This window comes from Rana temporaria, chromosome 11 (genome assembly GCF_905171775.1).
Source record: "Rana temporaria chromosome 11, aRanTem1.1, whole genome shotgun sequence".
NCBI classification, from domain to species: Eukaryota; Metazoa; Chordata; class Amphibia; order Anura; family Ranidae; genus Rana; species Rana temporaria.
In genome coordinates, this window is record NC_053499.1 from 103,816,399 (window position 1) to 103,829,182 (window position 12,784).

General features: G+C 46.6%; 1 long non-coding RNA gene across 2 annotated transcripts; it reads right to left on the bottom strand.

Moving 5' to 3' along the window:
• Positions 1-8,532: 8,532 nt before the first annotated feature.
• On the bottom strand, positions 8,533-11,633 carry LOC120916921. Of its 2 annotated transcripts, XR_005744138.1 has the most exons (4): positions 11,560-11,633; positions 11,325-11,395; positions 11,128-11,232; positions 8,533-8,714 (listed from the first exon to the last, which is right to left on the bottom strand). It is a non-coding gene; the product is annotated as an uncharacterized LOC120916921 (long non-coding RNA). The 2 variants fall into 2 exon arrangements; XR_005744137.1 differs by having other exon boundaries at positions 11,325-11,577.
• Positions 11,634-12,784: the final 1,151 nt, after the last annotated feature.

Below are 12,784 nucleotides of genomic sequence, written 5' to 3' on the forward strand. Positions count from 1 at the left end.
GTGCCCCAGTGCCGCTCATGAGTGCCCAGTGCCGCCTATGTGTGCCCATCAGTGCCGCCTATGTGTGCCCATCAGTGCCGCCTATGTGTGCCCATCAGTGCCGCCTATGTGTGCCCATCAGTGCCGCCTATGTGTGCCCATCAGTGCCGCCTATGTGTGCCCATCAGTGTCGCATACCAGCGCCGCCAATCAGTGCCCGTCAGTACTACCTCATCGATGTCCATCAGTGCCATCTCATCGGTGCCCATTAGTGCCGCCATATCAGTGCCCGTAATTGAAAGAGAAAACTTATTTACAAAAAAATTAACAGAAAAAAATAAAAACGTAATTTTTTTTCCAAATTTTCAGCCTTTTTTTAGTTGTTGCGGAAAAAAAAAATCGCAGAGGTGATCGAATACCACCAAAAGAAAGCTCTATTTGTGGGGAAAAAAGGACGCCAATTTTGTTTGGGTACAGTGTAGCATGACCGCGCAATTGCCATTCAAAGTGCGACAGTGCTGAAAGCTGAAAATTGGCTTGGGCGGGAAGCTGCGTAAGTACCTGGTATGGAAGTGGTTAAATGGGTCCCCATGACTCTTAAATACCTAGGTATCCACCTAACTGACTCTATAGATTCCCTATTCAATGCCAATTATACCACTCTCCTAAAATCTATTTCTGAGGACCTTAACAAGTGGACCCCAAAACTGTTTTCATGGTTCGGCAGAGCCTCGATTTTAAAAATGACAGTCCTCCCCAGACTCCTTTACATATTTAACGCTCTCCCTATACATGTTCCAGACTCATTCTTCACTAAACTAAGCAAGATACAAAGACGCTTCTTATGGGCAGATAGGAACCCCAGAATTAATGTTAAGCTACTAACCCGCTCCAAAAAAAACGGAGGCATCGGCCTCCCAGATTATAGGAAATATCACCAGGCATCCCACATAACCAGGATCATTGATTGGCACTGTCACTGGAGGGAAAAAGACTGGGTCCGACTGGAACAACAGTTAGCCCCTCATCAAACTATATTTTATCCGTGGACATCACATTCTAAGAACACTAAGACAATAGAACACCCTCTAGTAGCAACGACCCTCGCTATTTGGCACAAAGTGGCAGGGAAACATGATCTTGCCTCCATTCCTGGCCCCCTCACTCCAATTTTTAACAACCCAGACTTTCACCCAGGCCTCAATAGAAAGGAAACCCCTAATATTCTGGCCACACACTGTCTCTCTGGCACCACAGTTAAAACTTACGAGGTTTTGCAGCAAGAAAGGAAAGAGGCTTTACCTGGCTTTTGGTTCTATCTACAGCTAAGAGATTTCCTGGTCAATACCAAATCTCGCACTTCATTTCACCTCCCCCTGACAGCGCTTGAAAACATTTGCCTTAAAGGATCGCAGGTTCCACATACCACTTCCCTGGCTTACTCATGGTTAAACCAACCGCTACCTAATGAAACCAACAAACACAAATTAAAATGGGAAGATGACCTGGGGATACAGATAGAGGATGCAACCTGGGAAAAAGCATGTATCATGGCACATAAATGCTCACTAAGCACTAAGTACCAAGAAATCTCTTACAAGATCCTCACCCAATGGTACATCACACCACAGAAGGCTAAAAAATGGTTCCGCACAAACACTGATGTGTGCTGGCGCTGTGAGGGGGAGGTTGGTTCCTTTTTACACATATGGTGGGACTGCCCGCAAATTCGTGGTTATTGGGAGGGGGTGGTTGAGTGGACCAGGCACATCACAGAGACTTCCATTACACTTGATGCTGCCGCATGCCTGCTCCACGTTAACCGTCTCCCAATCAGTAAGTACAAGAAAACTCTCACCAGACATTTACTAAATGCGGCCAAAACTCTCATTCCCCTACACTGGAAGTCCAAGCAGTCCCCAACAATCAGGGACTGGTTGGACAGAGTGTCATTCATATACAAAATGGAAGAAATACTGGCAATGAAAAAGGAATCCAGTGACGGATTTAATGCTCTTTGGCAACCCTGGTTTTTGTTTACATCATCTACTGAATTCAGTATACTAAGCACAGGATAGTTCAATGATGCCCAACTAACCGATGTGATATAAAATGTACGATACCATTGTATTCTCAGTTTGTTTAGCCTATATAGCAAATAACAGAATGTTGTTCATACATATTCCCCCTAGCATTCCCTACCTGATCTCACTCACCCCCTTTCTCCCCACTTCCCCCCCACCCTCTCCTCTTTCCTCAGTAATTAATACAGTAAATAGATATCGGACCCTGTTCTCCAGTATTTTACTTCTACTTAAGATACCAAATGTTAAAATTCTAGACATTGATGTTACCTTTCATCACTATGTACAAAACTTTCATTTGTATACACTGTAAAAGAAATGTCACTTGTATACTCTGTTTAAGCTTTCAATAAATACCTTGATTGGGAAAAAAAAAAAAAGAATAAAATAGATGGGGGGACATATTTTAACGTCTTGCCTCCCCCCTCCTTTTCGCACTTCCCAGGCTGTTTCTCTGCTATCCTCATGGAGGCCACTGTCCTCGCAGACCACCTTCAGCAAACCAGGTATAGAGGCCGTCCAGAAGGTGGTAAGTAGAGAAGAGACAAAAAAGAGAGCCTGACCATTAACGCTGCTTTTTTGGTAGCCCTATCGGGTCAAGAGACGCAAGTCCGCAGCACAGAGGGATATCAAGCCATGCTTCCAGCAGAAGGCGCAGAAGTCGCTCAGGGTCACCCTCTCGCTATCATCGATCAAGGCATAGCCGCTCGCGTCACAGCCACTCTCATCATAGTCGGTTCCACCACGGACGATCAGCTTCATCCCACCATGAACTGAGCTATTATACCCGCCCTACGGCAAATGCTTGCTGAGTATGCGGGGCTCCAGCCTTGCCAGGAAAAATTGCTTGCCGCTCTTGCTTCAACAAAGCAAACAAGCAATCGGATGCCAGAGTAGCTACAGAGCTCCTAAGGAAATCACCACAGGTTTCAATTTTGGGGAACTAGTGCACGATCTTGCCCCAAACACATCGCCAGCACCCGGCCGTTATGCCCAGGTTGAGGAGCGGGAGCCGGCGTCGGGCATTCTCTTCTGTTTAATTGAACCATTTGCCCGCTCAGTCAAGGAAGCGATCGGCTGGGCCTTGGAGCTAAAGAGGGATCCAAAGTCATTTCCCTTCATCGAAGAGCTGGAGGACCTCATAAAGTGGGAGATATTGCATAAGCGGTCTAGTCTGAGCAACAAGTTTGCAAATTGTACCCCTTCGGAGGGGTCAAAGATCAATTCTTTGATCAATGCACCTACGGTCGATTCATATTTAATGTGATTCGCTAGACACGCTACCCTGCCGATTGAAGATGCAGTTACCTTCCGGGACGCTCTTGATCGTAAAATCGATCTAGAACTGAAGAAAGCTTACTCCACGGCAGGAGGTGCTTGTAGGCCGGCTATCACCACGGCGGCAGTAGCTAAAGCTATCTCTGCATGGGCGGCTAACATTGAGAAGTCCATTCTAGACGGAGCCGACCAGGAGAAGATATTTTCCTCCCTGCAGGAAATTAAGTTGGCAGGCAACTTCACGGCAGGAGACTCAGTCGACATTATAAGATCTTCAGCAAGGGCAATGCTAGCCTCAGTTATGGCAAGAAGAGCCTTATGGCTGAAGCCCTGGCTAGCGGATGCAGCTTTAAAATCAAACTGGTGCAAATTCCATGTGACGGCTCAAATTTATTTGGCGCAAGGTTGGACTCGGCCACCTCCAAGGTTACCGGAGGCTAATCCGGGCTGATTCCCTCCGATAGGAGATCGAACCCCCAGAAGGGCCCCACTTACAGGCATAATCTTCCTGACAAGTACAGGGATGTAAGATCCTACCGTCCCGGCAGGGAATTCAGCGGGGACTGGAAGACTACTCGACCCTCCTTCACGAGGGTACAGAAAACCAAGGCTATCGCAGCTGGAGAACAGCAGAACCCCTTTTGAGGGTTCTCCTGCCCACCCAGCTCAGGTGGGCGCCAGACTCAAGAGATTCGCTCAGTTTTGGGCAGCTCATATAACGGATCCACGGTCTCTATCCACTATCAAAACCGGTCACAAACGAAAGTTCATGGGCACATTGCCAGAGAGCACATTCCAGCCTACCGAAGTACCTCCGCATCAGAAGGGGAGGGGGTTTTATTCCCCATTTATTTCCGGTACAAAAAAAAAAAGGGGACCTACATCCAGTCCTGGACCTAAAGAGGCTCATCAAGAAGTTCTAAATAGAGGCCTTCCAAGTGGAAAGCCTTCAGTCCATTTTGTTGGCAGTGAACGTGGGGGACTGGATGTTATCAGTAGATTTATCAGACGTCCCGATTCATCCCGCCTTCCAAAGCTCCTTCGGTTTTCAATCAATCAATCTCTTTTCTAATTTCGGTGCCTTCCATTCGACATCTCCTCAGCACCCAGAACATTCAGCAAGTCATGGTGTTCCTAGGGGCAGAATTAAATACCAGGTTAGACCGGGCGCAACTCCCTCAAGGGGATCTCCTATATCAAGAAGCTGAAGCCCTTAGTCCAGAAGATGCAGAATCTGTTATCATCCAGAAGTCTACCGGCCGGAGCCTGCCTCAGTATCCTGGGGTCCATGTCAAAGACCATGCCCATGATACAGTAGTCCCAGTAGCACATGCGACTCTTACAAAACTTCTTTCTCAGGCAGTGGAACGCAACGTCAATGCTCCAAACCATTCACATCCCGAACTGGGTAGGGCAATCAGTATGGTGGTGGACACACCCGTCCAACCTCAGGAAGTTCAAACCAATAGTTCCCCCAAGTCCAGAAGTAGTAACATTGGATGCCAGCCAGATGGGATGGGGATCACACTGTCTAGACCAACTAGCCCAATGACAGTGGCACTTTTGGGCTCAGGGCATAGTGTCAAACATTTTAGAGCTCAGGGCAGCCTTTCAGGCTCTCCTGGCCTTTGCGCCTCTTCTAGAGGGGAAAAGCGTCCTGATCAGGATGGACAACAAAGTATTGGAATGGGCACAAGTGCACCTGTTAGATCTGAGGACAGTATACGTCCCGGTAAAACAGAATTTGTTGGCCGTCCACCGAGGCCGAAAGGCACTTTCGAACAACGAATGGTCCCTGAACCAACAAGTATTCTCCATTATTACGAAAACTTGGGGAGTACCAGAAGTCGACCTAGCGGCCACGCCGAAGAACTTTAAGTGTCGGAGGTTCCTGTCCAGAGCCCACTCTCCATCAGCCGAAGGAACAGACTGCCTAGTTCACCCATGGAGCTTCGAGCTGGGGTATATTTCCCTCCAACTCCTCTGATTGCGAGATTCCTGTCCCGACTTCTGGAGTCCTCAGCCACAGCTTTTGCAGTAATACCGTTCTGGCCAAGGAGGCCATTGGTTTACGACCCTGCTACAACTAAGTACGCTGCCTTCAATTCATCTTCCAGTAACCAGGGATCTCCTATATCAAGGACAATTCTTCCATCCAGCCCTAGAGATACTGCATTCGGCAGCTTGGAAGTTGAGAGGGCTAGGTTAGGGGATCAAGGATGCTCTCAGGAAATAGTATCGACCCTAATGCAAGCTTGAAAGAGCTCCACTAATGTCACCTACACTAGAACCTGGAGGAGGTTCGTGTCGATGTGGCAGCAAGGAGATTGGAATCCCATCTCGCCAGAACCATCTCGAATTCTTGAATTTCTTCAGTCAGGGCTTATAAGGGCCTGAGCCCGGGTACCCTGAAGGTGCAAGTATCTGCCCTTTCGGCCAAGCCGTGTACTAGATGGATTCTTCATCATCTGGTCACTCAATCCCTCAAGGCCTGCGTATATAGCGGACCACCTTGGAAGCCAGCCTTTCCAACATGGATCTCCCAGTAGTACTGGAGGCCTTGTCAAATCTACCCTTTTTTCCATTCAACTTAGTCTCGCTGTGGAATCTAACTCTGAAGATGGCTTTTCTTATTCCTATCACCTCAGCTAAAAGGGGTCGGAGATTCAAGCATTTATGGTTACGGAACCCTATTCAGTGTTCTTCCCTGGTGGTACTGAAGCCTTCAGACCAATTTAGACCAAGGGTGGCTTCTTCTCTTCATTTTAGCCAGGACATCGTCTTCCGTCTTTTACTAATGAGAGGGGCGAGCCCCACGCTTTGGATGTCAAGTCAACCATCTCCAGTTACCTCACAGCTACATCTCACCTGAGGAGGTCGGACTCTTGATTATCCCACACTGGTGCAGACGAGGTCAGGCAACTACCTCCTGTACCATTGACGTTCAAAGGGACTTATTCCATCCAGCAACTTACGACTCCTGAGGGCATTGGAGTTCATTCGACAAAGGCAGTGGCCACTTCATGGGTAGCATATTGCGGGATTTCACCGGAGACCATATGCAGAGCAGCAACTTGGTCCTCCCGACACACCCTCATTTCTCAGAGTAGATTCTGCTCACCCGGCTACTGCCGACTTCGGCAGTTATGTTGTTAGGGCCAATTCCTCAGCTCTATAAAGAATAAATATTACTGTTTTCTTGCACCCTCCCGACTGGCGAGTTATTTCCCAGTGTGTGCTGCCATGGATGCGTCAGGAAAACGGAAAATTGTATACTCACCTTTCCGTAATTTTCCTTTCCTGACGCATCTTCATGGCAGCACACAGATGCCCCCCTGCTGTTTTATAATGATATATACAGAGAATGGTGCGGGGCGTCTCCCCTTCAAATTTATAGCTAACCAATCCTGTCAGGTTGTGGGGGCGGAGTCACAACCCATTGTGTGCTGCCATGAAGATGCGTCAGGAAAGGAAAATTACAGAAAGGTGAGTATACAATTTTCCATTATTAGCTTTGTTGCCCTACTCTGGACTCTCTCTAGCACATCCTTCCTGAGGACTGGTGCCCAGAATTATGGCATACTCAAGATGCCGCTGGACCCCCATGTCTTGTAGAGTGTGAGAATTTGTTTTATTTATGGAGTGAATCCCCTTTTTAATGCATGCCAATATTCTGTTGGCTTTGCTTGCAGTGGCCTGGCATTGCATGTCATTGCTGAGCCTGTTATCTACTAAGACCACAAGGTTTTTTTCCATCCTAGATTCCCCCAGAGGTTCTCCCCCAGCGAGTAACTTGCATTCATATTTTATAAATAAATTAACCACTTAAGGACGGAGCCTCTTTCTGAGATTTGGTGTTTACAAGTTAAAAACCTTTTTCTCTTTCGTTCATGGACAGACACAGCTCCAAATAATCTTGACAGTAGGGTTATGTTCCGTCTATCAGGATAGGACTAGGCAGACATGTTAAATGGTTAAAAAAAAGTGTAATATAGCAAAACCCAGGGGGCGGGCCATCTGGTCATAATCCCTCACCCTGCAGTCAGCAGCTCAGTTTTTTTCTGCCTAGCATAGGTGAAGGACCTGGCTCCCTAGGGGCCCATTGGTCCTAGGAGAACTTTTATTTTTAAACTTTATTTAAGAAAAAATGTTTGTTTTGTTTTTTGATCCTGAGAAAATGGGTGACAGGCTGGATAATATCGATCCTTGTAGTCTCCCTAGTCCGGCCATCGAGCGCGATCAGACCTTTAGCTGCGTGCGGGGTCGACCACGACATACCCCATTATTCCAGGGGTGGGCGGTGAGCTATATGCTCCGGGGCTCACTTATGACCGGGCTACTGCTGTCCGTGTCACGGTGGGCCGTGGCCGACAGCCCCCTCATACTGGTTGGCAGTGGGTCTGTCAGGAACGCTTCCAGTGGTCCCCGCGGGACAGATAAGTAGGTTCCTCCTGTCCTGGCAGGATGGAGCAGCTGGGCATTCCTGGTCGTTGAGGGGGTCTCTCACCCTCCCTTTCCTCTCCCCCGTCCTTCCCATGTGTTGCTGGGCCTGCTGTTTTCCAGGGGTCCCTGGGGGGGCTCCAGGTCCTGAACTGGGGGCTGTGTGTAGGGTCTTCTGTCTGTGTGGGTGGTCTGCCATTAGGGGGCCTCCACGGCCTTCTTTTACCTTAGGGGATTTCGCGCCGATGCCATTTTTGTGTAGCCGCACTGTATTTATTACAGTGCAGCTTGCGGACATTTCCTTGTAGCCGCGCTGTTTTCTAATGCAATTACAGCCGGCGACCATTTTCCTGTAGCTAGCGCTCTTTTTTTCATGAGGCGAGCAGCGGCCATTTTTTTGTGGTTTTAACACTGGTTTTGGCCTCTAGTGCTTAAATGGCTCATTCTGTACAGTGCGAATGGCAGATCTCCTCAGGCACACACTGTGCTGGGTGTTAGTGTGGACCGCAGCTCTGAACAGTACCCAGGTCGGGGAGGTGAGTTCCTCTGGGGTTAACACCTCGGTCTGTGGCAGCAAGGAGAGTTGGTTTTATTTCAGTATACCTTGACTAGGTCCCTGAGTGGATATTTGTTCCCAATTAAGGGATAGGGCGTGGGACTATGCGAATGCAAATTGGGTGTGTCTAAAGAATAATCAAAGAGTCAAAGATAGTAGCTCTGGAACCACAGAGATCATATAGCAAAGACAAGATTTGTATAAAAAATATATAATTTTAATGATACACATTACTAAGTACAAACAGAGCTAAAAACATGATCATATGAAAGATTAAATTTCACCATTGGTTGATTTATATAATGTTTATATACAGTTGGTCCTACATGTTTCGCCCATTCGGGCTTCCTCAGGGACACGTATGTATACAAAACAATCTATGAATAAATAGATAAAGATTTAATGAGACATTACAAAAGTATAAACATTTATTACATGCTGGTCAAGACATTGAAGTCCCAATTGCTCAGCAGGTAAACATGGCTAGTAGATTGGTCATATAATACAATATGCATAGACATGTATAACAAGAAATAATTATAGCAAAAAAACAACTCAAAAGTAACAAAAGGGAAAAGGAGTTATCTATGTCTGTCATTATTCTATCAAAGCACATTCACACAGAGCGCATAAGTACCTCAATAATGACCGCGGCGATTTACAGGCCACAGAGTAATTTATTAAAGTTGCTAGGTGGTGATGCAACATGCGACTGGATCAAACAAGCGGGTCATGTGAAGCCAGTCAGTCCTAATGGGGAGTATATGGAGGCAGATTTATGGTATGATACTATTTGTGATCAGGTCTTAGATCATCAAAAGAAAGGGAAAAGATAAATAGGAAAAAAACGATAAGAAGTATAATAAATGAATAGTTCGAAAAGAGGCCCTTAACCACTAGCCGACCGCCCACCGCCGTTCTACGTCGGCAAGTTGGCTCGGCTGGGTGAGAGCACGTAGTATAACGTCCTCTCTCCCAGCCGCCACTAGGGGCGCGCGCGCGCCCCCCGCTCGCCCCCGACTCCCGTGCGTGTGCCCGGCGGGCACGATCGCCGCCGGGCACACGCGATCGCTCGTTACAGAGCGGGGACCGGGAGCTGTGTGTGTAAACACACAGCTCCCGGTCCTGTCAGCAGGGGAAATGCTGATCTTCAGTTCATACAATGTATGAACCGAGGATCAGTGTTTCCCCTAGTGAGGCCACCCCCCCACAGTAAGAACACACCCAGGGACATACTTTACCCCTTCCCCGCCCCCTAGTGTTAACCCCTTCACTGCCAGTGGCATTTTTATAGTAGTCCAATGCATTTTTATAGCACTGATCGCTATAAAAATGCCAATGGTCCCAAAAATGTGTCAAAAGTGTCCGAAGTGTCCACCATAATGTCGCAACACCGAAAAAAAAATCGCTGATCGCCGCCATTACTAGTAAAAAAAATATAATAAAAATGACATAAAAATACCCCCTATTTTGTAAACGCTATAACTTTTGCGCAAACCAATCAATAAACGCTTATTGCGATTTTTTTTTACGAAAAATATGTAGAAGAAAACGTATCGGCCTAAACTGAGGAAATTTTTTTTTTTTTTTATATATTTTTGGGGGATATTTATTAGAGCAAAATGTAAAAAATATTCATTTTTTTCAAAATTGTCTCTCTATTTTTGTTTATAGCGCAAAAACTAAAAACCGCAGAGGTGATCAAATACCACCAAAAGAAAGCTCTATTTGTGGGAAAAAAAGGACGCCAATTTTGTTTGGGAGCCACGTCGCACGACCGCGCAATTGTCTGTTAAAGCGACGCAGTCCCGAATCGCAAAAAGTTCTCTGGTCTTTGGGCAGCAATATGGTCTGGGGGTTAAGTAGTTAAAGGGGAGTTACAGCCAATATTTATGTTTATTAAAAGTCAGCAGCTACAAAAAGTGTAGCTGCTGGCTTTTAATAAACAGACACTTACCTGTTCCAGCGACGCGCCGGCCGGGGCTCCGCTCCTCTCACCCCTTCCCCGGCCGGCATCTCCATTGTCACTGTGGGCACCCGGCTGTGACAGCTTTCGGCTTCACGGCCGGGCACCCACTGCGCATCCGCAAGCGGCACTGCGCATGCGCGCGCATGCCCAGCGCTGCGCTGTTTGATTGGACAGTCGATCGCCTAGGACCTGTCACGTGTCCTAGGCGATCGCCTACAGGGAGGGGCTGCCAAAAGGCGATTAAGCTTAATCGCCTTTGCAGCCCCTCAGTGGAAGGAGGAAGTGGGACAGGAAGTCCCCTTCTCCTGAAGCCCCCACTCCCCCCCCAAAAAAATTACATGCCAAATGTGGCATGTAAGGGGGTGAAGGAGTGGGATAAGCGGAAGTTCCATTTTTGGGTGGAACTCCGCTTTAAATTAAAGGATCAATGTTGAAGAATTTTATATTGTCAATAATTATGTAATAATGTACAAAGAGGGGAGGTATAGAGTGCTCCTAATACAAGAAATGTAGAGAATATCCAAAATCAAAATATGTATTGTATACTATCACTTATATAATTAGTATTGACTATATTCAATCCGTATTAAACAGACAATGACCAGAAAAAGGTGCCTCCCTAATTAACCACATTAATTGCAGTAGTGATTCACTAAATAGGTGGCAGGCAATAGAGTATAAAAAGTTGCAAATATAGATTCTATGATTCTTAAACAAAATAGTATGATGTATAATGTGCATCATGTGGCGTGTAGCTCACAGAAGGCATTAAAAGGGAAATATGTTAAGGAGAAATAAAAAAGTATAACATATGGACTTACATGAGAAAATTCCATTAGCATGGATGTGATTGGGGAAGCCGATAGCTAGCTAGCGCACACAGCAATAACATATTTGTCACCAGATAGATGAGACAGATCAGCGATCTAGAAAATATATATGTTTGTATGCATAATGTAAAATAAGCTGCAGTCAAATAAGATTTCAATAATGCAATGATGTATGCAAAGTAAAATACCTCTTGTTTTATCTCCGAAGGGAGAGTGTTAGTGAACACTCAGATCCTCAATGGTAAGTGAGGAGAGGCAGCTGAAGCAGCAAGCGATAAACAGTGCCAGGTAAAAAGAAAAAGGAGAGAAAAAGGGAAAAATGCATTGAATTGCGCATGTCATGTGAAAGTGTGTATCACTTTCAAAGATGATAAGTGTGAACAAAAGATAATAGGTTGCAGAGAGAGAAAGGAAAACTGTTACCTTTTATCTCAGCTGGTGGGCGCAAGGTCTTCCCCTAAGGCCTGAGCGGCTTGTGTGTGCTAATAGGACTCATATATAGTCCCCAGGCGTTCTGACGTAGCACACCTCAGAGCGCTGTAGTGGGCGGATTGTGTGCATCATAGGGGGTGTCCATTGTCCACCTCCGATGGAAACCGCGCCGGAGTCCCGCCCATGTTAACACATCAGGGCGTGAGAACACGCCCCGTGGGCGGGGCATGAGAGCGGCGATTGATCTCAATGCTGATGTAGGATCAGCGCGGGATGAAAGCACTATACGTTAGGGTGAGCACAGCACCATAGCCTCCGCCATGGTTCAGAGCTGGTTCAGCCACTGGTGGTCACCCCTGGGCGCCCAACTACTAGGGCTGACAGGCAGTATCACATACACACACGTAAATGATCCAAAAAAGGGCGCTGACAAAGATAGGTCTGGGCATCTGAATAGTGTGGATACAGGTAATCACTGTCATGAAAGGATACACATGCTGTCTCTGTGACTGCAAGAAAAGATAAAATAAACGACAGAAATGTATCGATACAGATATAGGGTTACATCATCAAACATGGGGAGGATCACAAAACTTCCCAGAGGGGGCAATGGATATATACCATATGCTGGCGATGCTTCTTCTCAGCTTTTTATGCAGTTACAATCATGTGACAGTATTCAAAGGGACAATGAGATCTCCACCCCCCTTATCACACACCAAGGCTAATTACTAAACATTCTAGACGTGTCAGCGCCGGCCTATAATTATCATCATCTAATCACTGCAAATTCCTTCATTAACAGCATAACAAACAAAACACCATCACACACTGAGTTCCCTAGGCAGACGTTGCATCTCCGACAAGTACATTCCACACATAAACAGCATACATAATGAGAGGGTCTAGGAGCCAGCCTGACTCTTAGTTTGAATCCACAGAAGCAGTCATAGAGCCAGATTCACAAAGCACTTCCGCCGACGTATCTAGAGATGCGCGGCGTAATTGAAAAAAGCGCTGCGCGTATTTTTGCGCCTGATCCTCAAAACGAAATACGCCTGAAAACCATTTTTTTCCGTCCTACCGAAAACAATTACACCGGCGCTTCTTCGAGCGCAAAATACGCTAGACACACCATTGTTTTGCTAGGCAAAGATGCAAATGAGGGAGATAAGGCGATCCATAAAATTAAGTGTGTGCGGCGTAGGCTACGCCC